Below are 21244 nucleotides of genomic sequence, written 5' to 3'. Positions count from 1 at the left end.
CTAATCAAAGTTTTGGGCAGATGTTTCCTATTAAGGGATTTTTATGTGTTCGTTTTGTTGAGGAAATCACACCAAGGTTTCTCTGTCCCTGGTCTCAATGTTAGATGTTGAAATGAGAACATTTGTGGTTTCTCAAGAGTATAGACCTTTTGCAAAGACATTTTGTTGTAGTTAAGTATTATGAAGCAGAAGGAAACATTTTCTTAAAAAATTCAAGCTTGTGTTTCCAGGGGATTTCTATTCAAACTTACTCTACCACTCAAGAGACATTGTGGAATAGTGGTTAAAATGCTGAACCTGGAATGCCGATGACCTGAGTTTAAATCCTGATTCGCTTAGCTGCTCTGTTTCCTGAACTGGGGAAGAATCTACTTCACAGTGATGACACTTGTTATGTAACAACACATACAGTAGTAAGTGTCATTCATATAGCACCTTGAAGCTTGCTGAACTGCTTTCTAAAGTACCCATCTGATGATCTCAATTCCACACCAAGGAATTATCCTGGCTCCCTATTGTTCTTAATAGAAAATACTAACTCTTCAGCTTGCCATTAAAATCCTTCAAAATCTGATTCCAGCCTGAAGAAATGGCGTGGTGCAGTGGGAAAACCAATGGGTTTGGAGTCAAAGAGTCTGGGTTCAAATCTTGCTTCTTTCACTAATTACACATGGGTCCTTAGACAAATCATTTGTCTGGGACTCAGCTTTCTCATTTCTTTTTTTTTTTTAAAATAAATTTCTTTATTTATCTTTAGTTTACCACGCATGGTTCTACATAGTTTTGAGTTCCAGTTTTTCTCCCCTCCCTCCCCCCTCCCTCCCCAAGACGGCATGAAGTCTCATATAACTGTCATGTATAACTTCGCATTGAATTAATTTATGCACTAGTCAAGTCATGGAGAAGAATTTTGACCAATGGAATGAATCATGAGAAAGAAGAAACAGAACCAAAAAAAAAAAAACCCCAAAAACAAAAACAAAAGAGAAGCAGAAAAGGCGAGCATGTAGTGTGCCTCAGTCTGTATTCAAACCTCGCAGTTCTTTGTCTCGATGAAGATAGCATTCTCCATCGTGAGTCCCCTGGAGTTGTCCTTGCCCCTTAGGTTGCTGAGAAAAGCGCAGTTTGTCAGGGTTGGTCCTCACGGAATCCATATATCTGTGGCTGTGCACAACGTTCTCCTGGCTCTGCTCCGCTCACTCAGCATTATGTCGTGTAGGTTTTTCCAGGTTGTTATGAAGTCTGCATCATCCCCATTTCTTATGGCACAATAGTATTCCATTACCTTCATGTACCACAGTTTGTTCAGCCATTCCCCAATTGATGGGCATCCCTTTGATTTCCAATTCTTGGCTACCACAAAGAGAGCTGCTATAAATATTCTTGTACATATGGGTCCTTTTCCCGCTTGCGTGATTTCTTTAGGATACAACCCTAGAAGTGGTATTGCTGGGTCAAAGGGTATGAAAATTTCTATAGCCCTTTGGGCATAGTTCCAAACCGCCCTCCAAAATGGCTGGATCAGCTCACAACTCCACCAGCAATGCAACAATGTTCCAATTTCCCCACATCCTTTCCAGCATTTATCATTCTCCTGATTTGTTATTTTAGCCAATCTGACAGGAGAGATGTGGTATCTAAGAGTTGTTTTGATTTGCATTTCTCTGATCAGCAGCGATCCAGAGCATTTTTCCATATGCCTGTAGATAGCTTTAATTTCTTCCTCTGAAAACTGCCTGTTCATATCCTTTGACCATTTCTCAATTGGGGAATGACTTGTATTCCTATATATTTGGCTCAGCTCCCTGTATATTTTAGAGATGAGGCCTTTATCAGAGATACTAGTTGCAAAGATTTTCTCCCAATTTTCTGCTTCCCTCCTAATTCTTGTTGCATTGGCTTTTTTTGTACAAAAACATTTCAATTTGACATAATCAAAATTATCCATTTTGCATTTTGTAATGCTCTCTATCTCTTGTTGGGTCATGAATTCTTTACTTTTCCACAAATCTGATAAGTAAACTATTCCTTGCTTTCCCAAATTACTTAGAGTATCAACTTTTACTCCTAAATCATGAACCCATTTTGACTTTATTTTGGTATATGGTGTAAGATATTGGTCTATGCCCAGTTTTTGCCCTACTATTTTCCAATTTTCCCAACAGTTTTTGTGAAATAGTGAATTATTAGCCCAGAAACTGGCCTCTTTGGGTTTATCAAAGAGTAGATTGCTAAACTTGTTGATTTCTCCTACTTGTGTACCTATCCTATTCCACTGATCCACACCCCTGTTTCTTAACCAGTACCAGGCAGTTTTGATGACTGCTGCTGTGTAGTACAGTTTAATATCTGGTGTGGCTAAGCCACCATCTCTAGCATGTTTTTTCATTGATATCCTAGATACTCTAGACCTCTTGTTTTTCCAAATGAATTTTGTTATTATTTTGTCCAGCTCAGTAAAAAAATTTTTTGGTAGTTCGATTGGTATGGCACTGAATAGATAGATTAATTTAGGTAGAATTGTCATTTTTATTATATTAGCTCGGCCTAACCATGAGCAACTGATATTTCTCCATTTATTTAGATCTGATTTTATTCGCGTGAAAAGTGTTTCATAGTTATGTTCATATAGGCCCTGGGTTTGTCTTGGCAAATAGACTCCCAGATATTTTATATTGCCTTCAATAACTTTGAATGGAATTTCTCTTTCTATCTCTTGCTGTTGGGCTTTGTCAGTAATGTATAGGAATGCTGAGGATTTATGTGGGTTTATTTTATATCCTGCAACTTTGCTAAAGTTGTTTATTATTTCAAGTAGTTTTTTACTTGATTCTCTAGGATTCTCTAGATAAATCATCATATCATCTGCAAAAAGTGATAATTTAGTTTCTTCTTTTCCTATTCTAATTCCTTCAATTTCTTTTTCTTCTCTTATTGCTACAGCTAATGCTTCCAGTACCAAATTCTAAAAATATGTTGGACTTCATGGCCCCCGAGGTCCCTTCCAGCTATAAAGCTAATATTCTATGAACAGCTTTGCAAGGTAATTACTTTAGATAATTTATATGCATTTTACAAATAAAGGAAATGCTCAGCCATGGTCATGTAATTACAGAGTGTCAAAGTAGAGATTCTAACTCAAATATCTCCTGATTCCAGGTCCATTCCATTATCACACCTCTCTCCTCTTACCTTGTCTTTTGTTTTGGCTTTATGGACCAGACCCGTGACTTCATCAATGAGAAACTTCCTCTACCAATGGTGACTGACATCTACTCTGAAAATGTGTAGTCTTAGAAATGTGCCTGTGGAACAAAGGGTTAAACGATTTGTCCAAGGTTACACATTTAGGACGTGACAGAAGCAGGTCTTCTGGACCCTGAGGCCACCTCTCTATCCATGAAGCCACACTGTAGTACATATTGATAAACCTTAGAGTTCTATAGAAATGTCATGTGTCATTATTACTTTTAGATCCATTCTCATATAGTCAGGTGGCTCCATGAGCTCATCAATTTTGAAATTCCCTTCAATGATTCCAAAACAAACCCAGGAACTATATGAACAAAATTATTTTTTTAGTTTATGCAAATGAAATCAGGTTTAAATAATTGGAGAAATATTAGTTGTTCATGGGTAGGAAAGACCAATATGATAAAAAATGACAATTTTACCTCAACTAATTTAAATATTCAATGTCATCCCAATTAAATTACCAAAAAAAAATTATTGGTAGAAAAAATAATAAGAAAATTCATTTGGAAGAACAAAAGGTCAAGAATATCAAAAGAACTAGTCAAAAATGTAAATGAAGGAGATTTAGCAGTACCAGACCTTAAATTATATTATAAGGCAGTAATTGTCAAAATGATCTGGTACTGGCTAAGAAATAGCAAGTTAGATCAAGTGGAACAGAGGAGACATACAATTTACAACAGCAGATGACTATAGTAACCTTGTGTTTGACAAGTGCAAAGATAAGAATTCATTACTTGGTTAAAAATTGTAGGGAAAGCTGGAAAGCAGTCCGGCAGAATTTGGGCATAGACCAATATCTTACACCGTTTACCAAGATAAGGTCAAAATGGATACATGACCTAGATATAAAGAGGCATTACAAGAAAATTTGAAGAACATGGAATACATTACCTATCAGACTTGTGGATTGGTAAACAAGAGATAGAAAGCACTGTAAAATTGATCATTTTGATCACATTAAATTAAAAATGTTTTGTACAAATAAAATAAATGTAGCCAAGATCAGAAGGAAAGCAGAAAACTGGGGGAAATTTTTATAGACAATTTCTCAGATAAAGGTGTCATCTCTTAACTATATAAAGAACTTTGTTAAATCTAAGAACACAAGTTATTCCCCAATTGATAAATGGTCAAAGGATATGAACAGGCAGTTTTCTGATGAAGAAATCAAAAAAATTTATAGTCATGTGAAAAAATATTCTAAATCATTATTGATTAGAGAAATTCAAATTAAAACAACCATGAACTATCACTTTACATCTATCTGATTAGCTAAAATGTTGGAAGGGGAAGGTAACAATTGTTGTTGGATATGGAAAAATTGGGACACTCGCTGTTGGTGGAACTGTGAGCTGATCCAACCATTTTGGAGAACAATCTGGAATTATGCCCAAAGAGTTATTAAACTGCCTATACTCTTTGACCTAGCAATGCCACTGCTAGGTCTATTTCCAAAGATGATTAGGAAAAAAGGAAAAGAACCTACATGTTCTAAAATGGTCATAGCCACTCTCTTTGTGGTGGCAAAGTACTGAAAATTGAGAGGATATCCATCAATTGGAGAATGACTGAACAAAATGTGGTATATGTTTGTGATCAAATTCTACTGGGCTATAAGAAATGATGAGCTCAGTGATATTAGAAAAACATGAATGGGGCAGCACAGTGGTTAGAGTCCTGGAGTCAGGAGGACCTGAGCTCAAATTCAGCCTCAGACACTAGCTGAACATAAATAAAATAAATATATTTTTTTAAATTCCAATCACAATCCATGCACACCAAGCTATTCTGTCCCCTTCCTACCTGTATCTTCCCATAAATTTGCCACAGGCGACCACCCAACATGTCCTAGCCTTCTCTTGGGCCAGGCAGGGTGCCAGTGGAGCACTCCACCTGTCCACCTGTCATCCCTCACCCTCACCCTCACCCCACCACCATTCCATCTTAATCTATCATACAATTCCTTGATGACATCTTTTACTCCTTTTCTTCCAAGTCCCTCTTTGATTGTGTCCTGCAGCCTGCTCACACCCACAACACACCTCGCCATTGCCCTGTGGGGCAGTCAAATAAAAGACACCTAAAGGGGCCACCTCCAGGCAAGACTAACTTTAAATCAAGGTGCACCAAGCTATTTATTTATTCTGCTGGGGTGAGTAATGATATGTGCCAAGAATGTCATTGAAAAAGCTGATTTCATTTTGTATTACCTGAGTATCTGCAGGAGACAGAGTCAAAGAGGATGTTAAATATTGGGGGAAGGGACATTTTTGATAGGTCTAACAAACTATTCTGGATCTGTCCTATTTTTAATGCCCTCTAAAAGTAGTGATTCCAGCTATAACATGACAAACAATTCTAGTTTTTAGAAACCCTTGGTAACATACAAGTAAGCAGCAGCATATGCGCGTAAATTTAACTATATCTGGTTCATTTCTTTTTCTGGAACCAAATATGTGATTTTGTTGGCATAGGACCATCCCGGTGAGGAAAGTCCCTCTACTGGTACAGGTTGGCACCCGCTCTGTGACTTAGTGTCTCAGGGGGCCATTTGAAGGAAATAGAAATTAAGTGACTTTTCCCAGGCCCCATTGCCAGTATGTCTTTCTGACTCCTAGGCCATCCTCTCGCCAATACCCCACACCTCTTCTTTCTATCTCTCCATATGTTCATATGTGTGTATACATGTATACTTATGCACATACATACATACATATATAAACACACACATAAATATTTATATATGTATCATGGCATTGTAGAGTGCTGAGCTTGGAATCAGAAAGATGTTGTTCAGTCCCTTCAGCCATATCCAGCTCCTGACGACCCCATTTAGGGTTTTCTTGGCAAAGATACTGGAGCGGTTTGCCATTTCCTTCTCCAACTCATTTTACAGATGAGGAAACTGAGGCAAACAGGGTCAAGTGACTTGCCCAGGGTCACCCAGCTACTCAGTGTCTGAGACCAGATTTGAACTCCAGTCTTCTTGACTCCAGGCTTGGTGCTCTGTGCACTGTAGCGCCACTTAGGTGCTTTAATCAGAAAGACGTAGATTCAAATCCCACCTCTGACACTAGCTGGGCAACCTTGGCAGCAGTATGCTGGTAAACATTTAACAACACACTCTGAAAATTCATGACATCCTTTTCATTTTAATCTTCATTATTAGCATTTTCCCACCACTTTCTTAAGTCTAAATAATCAACAAAAGGGTAAATCGATAGTGTTTGCCCATATCTGAGGTGTAAATGTTCACCCTGAAAATTTAACAGTTGGCTTTCCAGCACTCTGTTTGACACTGGGTAAGTCACTAAATCTCGATGTGCCCCAGAGGGCTATCTTATACACTGAGCCACAGAGCCTTGAGCTCAGCTAATGTAGGGGGAGCTGTTAGGTAAGCATAGTGAATACATACACATAAAAGGAGAATAGGTAGCCTTTCCTATACTACACATCAGATGTTCCTATTGCAGTTTCGCCAAAGAATATCTGAACCGGAAGGATGATCAGAGTTCAAGAGATCAACCTCAGAGGGCGTGGGTGACTTGCCCACACTCACCCAGTTGGTGGTTATGTCCAGGATGGGATTCAAAGCTGGGCCTTGAGCATCTAAAAGGTCTCCTGAGGGTAGTATGTTGGGCTAAATCTAATTAGAGGAAATTTTGTAGCTGTGAATGTCAAACCTCTGCCCTGATCAGACTCAATCAGGAGCATTATATTCAAACCTAAGTACCACATTTTAAGAAGGACATTGACAAGGTGGAGAATATCCTGGTGTTGTCTGGTCATATCTGACTCTTCATGACCCCATTTGGGCTTTTCTTGGCAAAGATACTAGAGTGATTTGCCATTTCCTTCTCCAGCTCATTTGACAGATAAGGAAACTGAGGCAAAGAGGGTAAGTGACTTGCCCAGGATCATACAGCTAGTAAGTGTCTGAGGCTAGATTTGAACTCAGAAAGATAAGTCCTGGTTCCCAGCCCAGTGCACTATCCACTGAGCTACCTAGCTGCCCCAAAGAGAAAAGCCAACACCACGTGGTATTCCCAGGTGGTCTCCCATCCAGTACTAACTAGACCCAACCCTGCCTAGGTTCTGAGATCAGACAAGAGTGTCCAGAGGAGGGTAAAGAAGGTGGTGGAAGTATTTGGAGAACATGCATAGTGATCAGCTGAAGGAACTAGGAATGTTTGCCTGGAGAAGGGAAGACTGAGGCCAGAGGTGCAAGAGGAGAGGGGAGTGAGGGAGGTAAGGCATAAGTGTGATAGCCATCCACAAGTATTTCACAATCTGTCATATGAAAGAAGGTTATTCTTTCCAGAAAGTACAACAAGGAACCGTAGATACACATTGCACCAAGGTAGATTTAGGCTCTGTCCTAGGCCCTGTTCTTCTCCCTCTATTCTCCAGGTTATCTTATGAGTACCTACAATTTCAGTGATCATCTATGCCAACCACTTCCAAATCTCTCTTCAGAGACACAGGGTCCCATCACCGACTGCTTGGACATTTCAAACTGGATGCCCCACAGACTTCTTACACTTAGCCTGTCCAATACAGAACTCCTTATCTTTTGTTTTTCATAATAGATTTTTTTTTTTTAGTTTTCAATATTCACTTTTATAAGATTTTGAGTTCCAAATTTTTTTCCTTCCCCTTGCCCCTCCCCAAGGCAGCAAGTAATTTGATATAGGTTGTACTTGTATAATCATATTAATCCTATTTACACATTAGTCATGTTGTGAAAGAAGAATCAGAACAAAAGAGGAAGAAAAACAAGAGAAAAAGAAGTGAAATAGTATGCTTCAATCTGCATTCAGACTCCATAGATTTTCCTTTGGGTGTGGATAGCATTTTCCATCATGAGTTTTTTAGAATTGTCTTGGATCATCGTATTGCTGAGAAGAACTAAGTCAGTCATAGTTAATCATTGCACAGTGTCACTGTTACTGTGTACAATGTTCTGGTTCTGCTCACTTCACTCAGCATCAGTTCATATAAGTCTTCCTAGGTTCTTTATGAAATCATCCTGCTTGTCGTTTCTTATGCACAACAATATTCCATTACATTCATATACCACAACTTGTTCAGCCATTCCCCAATTGATGGGCATCCCCTCAATTTCCAATTCTTAGCCACCACAAAAAGACAATTTCCAATTCTTGGCCACCACAAAAAGAGCTGCTATAAATATTTTTTTTACATGTGGGTCCTTTTCCCTTTTTTATGATCCCTTTGGGATACAGACCCAGTAGTGGTATTTCTGGATCAAAGGGTATGCACAGTTTTATAGCTCTTTGGCATACTAGACTTCTTATTTTTGCCTCTAAGCCAGGGCTTAATATTTTCTGTCATGAACCCCTTGGGCAGTCTGATAAAACCTATATATCTCTTCTGAGAATAAAGTTTTAAATGCAAAAAATAAAAAACATAGGACTATGAAGGAAACCAATTATGTTGAAATATAGCAATCAAAATATTATTTTAAAAAATTCATGACCAGGGGCAGCTAGGTAGCACAGTGAGAAGAGCACTGGCCCTGTAGTCAGGAGTACCTGAGTTCAAATCCGGCCTTAGACACTTAATACTCCCTAGCTGTGTGACTTTGGGCAAGTCACTTAACCCCAATTGCCCTGCCTTCACCCCTGCAAAAAAAAAATTCATGACCAGAAGTTTTAATTTTATTTTTTAGTTTAAAATTTAAATTTTAAATATAAAATTTTATTTTATTTTTAATCAAAATTTTATTTTTTAAAATAAAATTTTATTTTATTTTTTATTTTAAAATTTAATTTAATTTTTTATTTTAGAATTAAAATTTTACATTTTAGAATTAAAATTTAAATACAATTACATATAAGTTTTAATTTTAAAAATTCAGAATGAGAAGATGTGGGAAAATTGGAACACTAATGCATCGATGCTGGAGTTGTGAACTAATCCAACCATTCTGGAGAGCAATTTGGAATGATGCCCAAAGGGCTACAAAACTATGCATACCTTTTGACCCAGAAATACCACTTCTGGGTCTGTATCCCAAAGATACTGTAAAAATGGGGAAAGGATCCACATGTACAAAAATACTTATAGCAGATCTTTTTGTGGTGGCCAAGAACTGGAAATTGAGGGGATGCCCATCAATTGGGGAATGGCTGAACAAGTTGTGGTATATGAATGTAATGGAATACTATTGTTCCATAAGAAAAAATGCACAGGCAGATTTCAGAAAAACCTGGAAAGACTTACATGAACTGATGCTAAGTCAAGTGAGCAGAACCAGGAGAACATTGTACACAGTAACAGCAACCTTGTGCAATGACCAATTTTGACAGACTTAGCTCTTCTCAGCAATGCAGTGATCTAGTCAGTTCCAAAAGACTCATGATAGAGAATGCTGTCCACATCCAGAGAAGGAACTTTGGAGCCTGAATGCAGATTGATGCATACTATTTATTCTCTTTTTTTGTTTGTTTTGTTTCTTCATTCTCATGATTCTTCCTACTGGTTCTAATTCTTCTTTACAACATGACTAATGCAAAATTTTTGAAAAAAATTTTTGTAATTTTAAAAAATTCAAGGACCCCAGGTTAAAAATCCCTTCTCTGAATCTAATCTTCTCCAGCCTTTCCTATTTCTGTTGAGAAACAAAAACACTGTCCTTACAGTTCCCCAGGTCCATAACCTGTAAATAATTCTAATTTCTTTACTCTTCCCTCACATTTTTACCATCATGTTACAATAGCTTCATTCTTGCTCTCCCTGCTTCCAGTCTCTCTGCTCTCCAATCTGTCATCCACATGGCTGTTGAATCGATATTCTTTAAGCACAAGTCTTACCATGTCACTCTTTCACTCAAAAAAGCTTCAGTGGTTCCCTATTACCTCTACCAAAAAACATAAATTTCTCAGTTTGACATTGAAAACTTTTCGCACTCTGGCTCCAGTGTACTTTTCCAGACTCATTTCACATCCTTTCCTTCCCTTCATGCATTCCATGTTCCTGCCAAACTGATCTAACTGCAGTTCCCTGTAGAGTATATTACATTTCCCACCTTTCTGCCTTTGTTTCTCAAGCCTGGAATGCTCTCACTCTTTGCCTTCACTCTAGCACACCTGCAGTATATGAAGTTATCAAGAGATTCATCCAATTGAATTAGCCAAGCATCTCAGTGACAGACTTGAAACTTTAAATATTTGTGGACACACAATCAACACTTTAAAAAATTCAATCATGTTTATACAATCAACATTGGAATCTCTAGCTCTCTCCAAAGTCACACGCCACTGCCACCTCTTATGTGAGACTTTGCTAAACTCTCTGACTGTTAGCTCCTACTCCTACCCATCCAAATGTCACTTTGCCCTATTCCCTTAGTAGAATATAAGCTCTTTGAGGGTTCAGGTTGCACCATTTTTATCTTTCTATTCCTCAGTGCGTTGGACATAGTAGGTACTTAATAAGCGCTTGTTGAATGGAATAGAATGGCAGAGCAAACTCCTAAACAATTAGAACCATCCAGATATTGAACAGGCTGCCTTGGGAGGTTCTTCTGTCCTTGAGGTCTTCAAGCCAAGGCTATGTTACCATTTGTCTTGAAAAAGGAGTCTTGATAATGTCTGACTTGGACCAGAAGGCCAGTGATATCCTTTCACACTCTGAGATTCCATGATTCTGAAACCAATTCTGATTTTTGCAGATAAAAAAATTGAAGGTCATCAAGCCTATAGTTGCAGAGTTGGTTGATGTCAGCTGGAATCAGAACCATGGGCCTCTTGACTCCCCAGCCACAATGTATTCCAACACCACACATTATACTGCTTCTCTTCTTTCCCACTGAGAGATTCTTAGAGTCAACTACATTTAGGAATCATTTGGTTCTAAGCTTCCAATAGAGAGACCTGGAGTCACTAGATTCCATGGGAATGCCTTGGAATAATGTGTTACGTTGAGTCACTCAAGAAGCACTTATTAATTGATAATTAATTAATTGCTAATAGGCATTATTAATTGGATAAATATATTGAATTTTTTAAACTATTGATTGTATGTCCACAAATGTTGGAAGCTTCAAGTCCATCACTGATATGCTTGGTTGATTTCAATTGGATGAATCTCTGCATAGCTTCATATACCATAGGTATGCCAGAATATATCTTGAATGATCCAACTTCAAACAAGAAACCCCTCCATTTCCAAACTGTCCTCGTTTCAGTGAGGTTTAATCTTCAGTTTTAATCTCAACATTTAAATGATTACTTGAATGTTGAGCTTTATGCTACATCTTTCTACAATTCTTCTCAGACAGTAAAAAATGATTGCCAAAATTCTATTTTATGTGCCAGTTACAGGGATTCTGAGAAACATTTAGCCATAGCTATTGCTAGGGGGAGAAGGGACAGGATTCTGTGTCTGTGTTTAGTATGGCAGTGAGAGACAGAGAGAGGCAGACAGAGAGAGAGAGAGAGGCTCTCACTGCCGTGGTGCCATCTAGTGGTGAGGATGAATCAAAGTTGCTGTTCAGTCATTTCATCACATAGGACTCTTTGCAACCCCATTTGGGATTTTCTTGGTAAAGACAGTGGGAGTGCTTTGCCATTTCCTTCTCCAGCTCATTTTACAGATGGGGAAACTGAGGCAAGCAGGGTGACATGACTTGCCCAAGGTCACACAGCTAGTAAGTGTCTGAGGTTGGATTTGAACTCAGGTCTTCCTGACTCCAGGCCTGGCTTTCTATCCACTGTGCCACCTAGCTGTCCATATGAATCAAAGAAAGGTGCATAAAACTGGGAATGGTAAAGATGTAGCTTAACTATTAACAATTTCTCGTTACTTGAGATAGCTAATGATACTCAAAAGCAGACAGACAACAACCCCTTTGAAGGTCAATAAGACAAATGTTTGCAGATGATATCAAAAGGATGGCATAATTTTATGACATACAAGTAACACAAGCTAAGATAATGATAAAAGTAATCAAATCTCATGCATGAGAAGGCATAAGCTAATGGCCTACAAGGTCAGATGGAGCCAGTAGAGTCTCGTCTCCTCTCTCTCTCTCTCTCTCTCTCTCTCTCTCAATGCCATACTAAATACAGACACAGAATCCTGTCCCTTCTCCCCCTAGCAATAGCTATGGCTAAATGTTTCTCAGAATCCCAGTAATTGGCACATTCAAATAGATAAGGAGGAACTCATAAAACTGAAGTGATGGGCTATGTGAGAAACCATGACTAATTCTATTCCAAGCACATTGGCAGTATTGGCAAAGTGTAGTATCTTAGAGCTTAAAAGTTGAGTTAGTCCTCATGTTTCCCTACCTTCTCTTCAGTGCCTGACATTGCTAACCATTCTCATTTTACAAAGTGGCAGAGTAGGAACGCACCTCAGAGGTTATCTACTGTAACCTGTATGTTACCAAGAATTCCCTTCTACAATATAGCTGACAAGTGGTCATTAGCCTCTGCTTCGAGTCCTCCGGTAAGAAGGACCCCACAAGTGCTGTGGCTATCCCATTCTACTATTTGATAGCTTTAATTATTAGGGCAGCTAGGTGTCAAAGTGTAAGGCTTAGAGTCAGGAAGACCTGAGTTCAAATGCAGCCTCAGACACTTACTAGCTGTGTGACCCTGGGCAAGTCACTTAACCCTGTTTGCCTCAGTTTCCTCATCTGTCAAATGAGCTGGAGAAGGAAATGGCAAACCACTCCAGTATCTTTGCCAAGAAAACCCCAAGTAGAGTCACAATGAGTCAAACATGACTGAATAACTCAACAACAATTATTAGAAAGTTTTTCTTGACATCAAGCTGAAATCTGCCTCTTTGCAATTTCTACCTATTGTTGCTAGTTCTCTCCTCTGAAACAAGGCAGAATAAATATTTTGGAGGAAATATTGGGCAATGGAAAAAACATGAGATTTGGAGTCAGAGGACTTGGGGTCAAATCCTGGTTTTACCATTTACTACTAAAATCAGAGAGCTTATCACTAAAAAGGGGGGTAGGGTTCCTTCTGGCATCCTTCCAGCTCTAAATCCATCAGCCTATGAACTAACGTGTCTTCCATACAATAGGTGATCAACCACTCGAAAACTATTATCATGGTCACCCAGCATAAATATTCCCAGTTTCTTCAACAATTTCACATAAAGCAAAATGTGGAGGCCTTTCACTATCCTAGTGACCCACTTATAGGCACCCTCCATCCCATCAATGTCTTTCTTAAATTATGGTAACCAGAACTGGACAAAATTCTATATGTGGTCTGAGCAGAGCAGAGAACAAAAGAACCATTATGTCCTGGACACTATCTCTCCAAATGGGAACCAAATTCACATTAGCTTTTTTGGCTGCCAAAACATTCCTGAAATACACAGAAAAGTACATAAATAGATGGATAGATTGATAAATGGAAAGATAGAAGGATAGGTGGGTGGAAGGATAGATGAATAAATAGATACAGATGATAGATAATGAGAGATAAAGGTGTTATACACACTTGAAATATAGCCATCTCTATCATATATGTATATGTAATATAGGCAATATATCATACATAGGCATTGAGGTGGGGTGTTGGGTACAGTACTGGACCTGGAATCAGGAAGACCTAAGTTCGAATCATGTCTCAGACCTTTAATTCGATGCATGACCCTGGGCAAGTCACTTAAATTCTCTCAGACTTTGTCTCCTCGTCTATAAAGTAGGGATAATAATGGATGATGCCTATCTCCCAGGGTTGCTGTGAAAATAAAATGAGGTGATATTCCTAAAATGCTTGCTATTATGAGAGAGAGAGAGAGAGAGAGAGAGAGAGAGAGAGAGAGAGAGAGAGAGAGAGAGAGAGAGAGAGTTTATTTGTTGTTTTCTATAGGTCACTGGGACATCAAGGGTTAAACAACTCATCTAAGGTCAAACATGTATCTATGATGATTCAGGTATAGACCATGATGACTCTTTGCTCTCTGGACTTCAGTCAAAACACATAGTCTTTTTCTGGACTGACTCCTGCCAGTGATTAGTTCACATCCTTAAGCAAGAGCTCTGATTGCCCTTATCTTAGCTTATATAACTGGAACTGTTATTAATAGATGTGAAATCCCAGAGAACTTTCGAAACATCCTTCCCAGAAAATTTGATTCTATTCCATCTTGAGACAGTGAATTTCACAAGGCATAGGAGTCCTAAGTGAAAGAGGAATCTCAGAGCTGCTACAGCCAGTGAGGGTGAGAATCTTTACCCTGAAACACAAGAGGTGAATGAGGGAGCTTGCCAGCTGCAGGGAGTAGCTAACTTGATCTGTCACTTGATCTGGTAGGGAAGATTGGATTTACAATTGAACTATTTATAGACTTAGCTCTTTTCTTAAAATAAAAGGAAAATACCCTTAGAAATACTACTTTACTATTATTCAAGTATTTTATTTTCAGGTGAGATTACGTACATTAATAAAGCACCATATCAGTGTCATCCATTACTATTATCTTTATCACTGTTGTAAATGATGATGACATTCTTTGATGGATTTCAGACAGAAATTGTCCTTGAATAAGTCATTATCTTTCTATTGTTCTTTGTGGAAGATGATGATTGTATTGTGAAGCAAGGTCCCTATGGAGCTCAAGGACTGAAAGAAAAGTCCTATCTTTAGCAAAATAGATGCTTTTTGAGAGGTAGCAAAAAAAATCTTTGAGGGGCAGTGAAAAAGTGGAAACAAAGTGGGCACTCCTTGATTGGAGGATAACTAAACAAACTGTAGTGCATAAAGTAATGAAACAGCAGAATATGGGAAGATACAATAAATATGGGGAATTTAAAGAAATATGGCAGTATCTCTATAAAACTAATAACAAGAATAGCTCCATGTGGGGGGTCTTAAGATTTACAAAGTGTTTGACATGTATGATCGCATTTGATGCTCTCAACAACTCTGTGGAGAGACCACTTTTCACATCCAGCTCATAGATGAGGAAATTGAGTCTCAGAGTGACTTTCTCAGGGATGCAGCTAATAAATATCTAGGTCAGTATTCAAACACAGGTCTTCCTGACTCCAAGACTTCATGCTACTGCACTATCTCTCAGAGGCAAAGTGAAGTAGGTAGAATATAATAAACATGCAGTGACTACAATAATGTAAACAAAAACAACCTGAAAGGCAACTAACTCAGATTAATTGCCATGAGCAATCTTGGTCCCAGGAAACTGATAATGAAAAATTCTTGCCTCTTCTCAGTGAAGAGGTAGGGCACCATGAGCACTGAAAAGGTGGGGACCATGAATAGGGAACGGTGCATATCAGATTTTTGTCAGATGAGTGCTGGTTTTTTCCAAATGGTTTTACTCAACTCTTTTTCTTTGTTACAAGGAAAGGTTCACTGGGGAAAGCTGGCATTATAGTAGGAGATGGCTTTGATGTGAAACAACAAAAGATATTAAAAAAACACATTTAAGGTTCCTGCATAAAACTGGGCAATTTTTAGAAGTTTAAGAATTTTTTAGGAAAATTAGGAAAAAATACTTTATGATCTTCTTTAAAATACTTGGGTTTAGATATGGTTGCTAAAAAGACTCAACTGCTGTGTTTTAACAAGATATTCCAAAATTATTCCAATATATAAGTGAGTGATCTGAACTATCTACTGTTGTCTCTTTTTACATGAGAAAAACAAAAGAGAAGGTCTCTCCCAAATGTCAGATCATCAGGCTGCCTCTTTAGAATTTTTTTCTCCCTGGCTCATTGCATCCTCTAAGTAACGTTCTTCAAATAATAAAATTATAAGACTAGCTCATATTTACATAGAACCAGTAATTAATAACAAAAAATGTACTAAAGAAACAGTTTTAATTTTAATCTCTATTATTAACATTTTCTTCATCACCTTCTTATGCCTAGACAATCAATGAAACAGTAAATCAAGCCTTGAGTTGTAGCATTTGTTGATTTCTAAGGTGTGAATGCTCACACAGAAAATTAAACAATCAGCTTTCCTAAGTCCCTTTAGCTGGCTACAGTCTACACCTGCAAAGAACTTAATTTATTTACAAAGTCCTGGGAAATTGAAGTAGTATTATTCTTATTTTACCATGATATTGAACTTTAGATGACTCCTCCAGGTTGGCAAAGTGAATAAGTGTCAGAGCTGGAGGGGCTCCTTCTCCCCACTTCCCTTGAATTTCACAGCAGGCTTTGTGTCATGGCTAGGGGCTTGCTCTAAGCCACCTCTCCTCTAGGGTCGGGAAAGTTGAGCTTAGCTGTCAAGGATCAGATGTATAGCTCTGAGCTCAATCCATAACACATTTTCAGTTGGATTCTTTTTGTTTAATAACTCTGTGTCTCTGCTTCAGAAAAGCAAAGGATATGACTATGGACCCAAACACATAATACCTAGGTAACTCAAACCTGCTACATGAATACTTTCCATTTTCTTTCAACTAAGGGCAAGACAGAGAGAACAGAGAAATGTTCTATCCAACAGGAACTAGTGGGAAAATCAGAAAATGATTTAGCAAGAAATAGATTTAGGTCAGCATCCTACACCATAAACCATACTCAAAATCCAAATGGATAAATGATCCAAATTTTAGAGATCACATCATTTGAAAACAGAGGGCAATCAGAGGGCACATCTGTCGTAATTATTGGGTGGGGGAGAGAATTCATAAGAAGAAACAGAGGAGATAATATTCCAACACTTCAATGAATCTCTAATAACAATGAAGTAGTAATTCTCTCCCATGATGCAGATTACAATCTAACCATGCTCATCCATCCCATTTGACTTTTGTTTATATCTTCCCATAAATTTCGCCCAGAACAGACAATTTCAAGTACATAAAGTCTAAAAGCTTTTGTATGGACAAAGTTAATGTGGCTATAATTAGGGGGGAAAAGTTTTTGGTTGGGGTAAAATCTGTACCTAAAATATTGTTGACAAAAGTTTGACAACCAAAATCTATGGAGAATTGATTTTAAAAAAGTAAAAAACTGTGTCCCGTCCTATAATAGATAAAGAATATTAAAACATCTTTTTTCGGAATCTTTGTGGCCCTTCCCAGAACCTTGCCAGGTTATTTGTGAACACCTTTTGCTACACATGGCATGACAAATCATCAATAAATCACTTCAATAAGGAATAATTTCTTAAGTACTTATGAAGAAGGTACTGCACTAAGTACTGAAGATACCAAGTAAAAATGAAAAACACTCTCTGACCTCAAGAAGCTTTCATTCCATTCGATGGAAACAATATTTAAACAGATGGATACAATGTAATTTGAGACAGAAGAGAGCACTAATAACTGGGTGATCAGGGAAGGTTTCCCATAGGTGGTAATCCCCAAACTGAGCCTGGAAGGATTCTAAGAGATGTGGATTAGACTGGAACTCATTCCAGGTATGCAGAACAATTTGGGCTAAGGAATGGAGACAGTTAATGGAATGCCAAGGTCAGGGGAAAGGAAGTGAGACAGTTTGGTTGGAACAGAGAGTGTATGATAGGGAGTGATCTGAAATAAAACAGCGAAAGTAGGCTACAGCCAAACTGCGAGTGGTTTTGCCAAGCTAGCTAGTTTATATTTTATCCTAGAGGCAATGGTGAGCCCTTGAAGATTCTCAACCACAGGAGTTAAATCTGTGCTTTAGGAAATTATTCTGGAAGTTATGTGGAAGACGAGTTAGCGGCAGGAGAGACTGGAAGTCAGGAGTCCAGGCAAGAGGTGATGGAGGATTAGACTAGGGTGGTAGTTAAGTTAGTAAAGAGAAGAGGAAATATGTAAGCATTGTCATGACACTCAACAGGACTCAGAAACTGACTAGATACAAAGATTGAGAGTAAAGGAGAATAAGGGAGAATGAGCTCAAGGTCATGAACCTGGATGGATAGAGGGAATCATGCTCTCAACAGAAATAAGGATATTTAGAAGAAGAGTAAGTTTAGGAGAGAAAATAAAGAACTCAGTCTTAGACATGTTGAGTTTGAGATACTAAATAATATCCAAATGGGACTTTCTCAGAGGCAATTGGTGATACAGAATTAGAATTCATAAAAGAAATTAGGGCTGGATATATATATGTACTATTTGTGTGTGTGTGTGTGTGTGTGTGTGTGTGTGTGTGTGTGTGTGTGTTGAGAGAGAGAGAGAGAGAGAGAGAGAGAGAGGAAGAGAGAAATGATAACTGAAGCCATGGAAGATTATGTTATACAGAGAGAGAAAGCCTAGGATAAAACCTTCAGAGACCCTTCAGGTTAGGGGATGGAACCAGGATGATGACCCAACAGGGGTATCTAAGAAGGAGTGGTCAGATAGGTAGGAGGAAAACCAGGAAAAAACACTATCTCACAAGCTTAAGAAAGAAAGAGTATGCTCTCTAAGGCAGTCACCATCTGGCATTCACACACTGGCATAATTCTTGAGCACTACCCCCACCCAAATACTCTTCCCTCTTTAAGAGGGGAACAGAACCACCAGAACTAACTTCCAATGTAAGGCCCCTAATATACTGTTCTGTCCATTGCTTAATAGGATGCCAGTTGCCTAATAGGATTCACAGCTCGTCATAGCTGTGAATAATCTCCTGGCCTATAAAGGATTATCAGGACATTCTCCTGAAGCTGTCCATCAGTAGTCCCTAGGTGTTTGTCAGAACATGGAGCAGTTATCAAGAGTGTGCAGAGTTTAACAAACTCAATTAAACAAACTTAACAAGTTCTTACTGAATTGAATTGAATTAAGTGTAAACCAAAGAAGAGGAGTTGAATCCTACAGGGTGTTCCTCAAATCTGGACACTTAAGCAATTGATGGCAATGTAGAGTTATTGCATCGAGTTCAAGTGAGTCTTGCAAAGTGCATCAACCTTTGCATCACAAATGATGGAAATCATATTGAAGATGTTATTTGTTAATATTCCAGGTAAATAAAATTTCATTCATTTCATTTCTTGAAAATATGCATTTTTACCTGTGTGTCCAGACTTTAGGAACACCCCATAGTATGAGAATTGAAGGAAGAGTGAGAGATAGTAACAATTACAGTAGACTATTGGTGCAACAACATTTGAAGATGTGATTCTAGTCCTGAGGCCTTAAAGAGTTGGGTCAACTTTGCTTTGTGGGAATATGGAGAGAGCTGAGGGTTAAGACAGTTTGCGGAGGTAAAAGGGGGAATCCCATGGTACAGTAGAGAGATGGCCTTTAAGTCCAGAAGACCTGGGTTAACGTCTTGTCTCTAACATATACTGGCTATGTGACTCTGGGTAAGTCACCTAACTCTCAGTGCCCTGGGCAAGATGATAAGTTGAAGGAAAGGTGCCAACTTGCATTGGTAGAGGGAGTTTCTTTATCTGAAAGTTCCCCATACCAATGAGACTGCAGGTCCAGTCCCTCCCCATCCCAGGGTAATAAGTGCCTCAGCCCATGGACAAGAAAGTCATAATTAAGTGTATGCTGGGCCGTAGTGTCAAAACTCAAAAACTGAGTTTACCATCTGCGCACAGTGATGATATGACCTGGTATATCTGAATGGCATAGTTACAAACCCCTAGTAATCTCTGCATGGGAACAACAAGCACCCAAGTCAGAACAGGAAGAGGTGTATGTGTTGGAGCAGCCTTGTGTCAGAGCACTTAACCACATAACTCATGGAATTTCTTGTGCCCAAATCTCCATCAGTGGAAATAAAGATGTTTAATTCTGATAGTCTATAGGCAAGTATCAAATAAATAGCATGATGTGAGAATGTCTCCACCAAATATTAAAAAGATTAGGGAATAGCCTGCTTTTCAAATTAATTATAATAGAACAAAAAGGAGAGATTCTGTGACTTTTCTCTTTTGAAATCCCCAGGCTTTGTTTTCTCTAAGCACGGGTCAAAAGTGTAAACAGCGGTGGAGGGAATATAATGACATAGGAAGCCAAGACCACAAGAGTCAGAGAATATACTGAAGTCAGAAAATCAAAGCTTATGGCAGATTATTAGCGAAGAGGAGAGCTAAGAGTCCATACGTACAATTACACACACACACACACACACACACATATCTACACATGAATCAATCAATATGTAGTTATTATGTTCCCATTTTGTATTAGGCACTGTACTAGACAATCAATGAAAAAGCATTTATTAGGTGCCCAATATGGCCAATTATGTGAACACACCAAGACCAAAAAAAAAATAATCAAACCATCCCTGCCCTCAGGGAGTTTCTATTTAGGAGAAACAACATGAAAATAAATAAAGAAATACAAAATATGCCAAAATGAAAAGATGAAACAGTCCCTGCCCCCAAGAAGCTTACATGACATTGAGGGGAAAGAACATGAAGACAGACAAATGAATGCAAAATAAATCCAAAGTCAGAGTGAAACGATGAATCTGAAATGAGCAAGGGTGTGAATATAACATATATACTCAAGGTTGAAGTATTGGACATTGGGCATTGGGTCCATTGCCAGGCAGGGAGAAGTCACATCATATCTGCTCGGGGACCAGAAGTTATAAGAACATAGTCGACAAGAAACCAGACAGGCAGACAAGAACCAGATGGAAATAGATCCCTAAGGATTAGGTAGTTTGAGTGGTCAAAAGTCAAGCAGGAGATTTAGGGGAATCAGAGCAGTAAAGCAAAGAAGACAGACAGCAGATTCAAGGTCACATCATGTAGTTCCCTGATTGTGAGACAATGACCATTCACAGCAGCAGCTGCTTCCTCTAACTTTCTGTTGTAAATCAAAATGTAGCCATCCCTCAGGTGCTAGTGTGGATGTGGGGGGGATGGGACGGGAGCAGGGGGGGCGGGAAGCACTTGCCTAAAGACCATGAGTAGGAAGAAAAGTAGGTAGATTCTGATACATATTTAAATAAGGGGAAACATTTTCATCAATATCCTACATTTGCTTTATGAGAAAGTCAAAAGAAAATGTGGTTGAATCCACTAGGGAAAAAAATCAACTATTCCCTATTTAACCTGGCATTGTGATCATTGGCTCC

The sequence above is a fragment of the Trichosurus vulpecula genome, chromosome 9 (genome assembly GCF_011100635.1).
Source record: "Trichosurus vulpecula isolate mTriVul1 chromosome 9, mTriVul1.pri, whole genome shotgun sequence".
NCBI lineage: Eukaryota > Metazoa > Chordata > Mammalia > Diprotodontia > Phalangeridae > Trichosurus > Trichosurus vulpecula.
Note: the sequence above shows the minus strand (reverse complement) of the source record.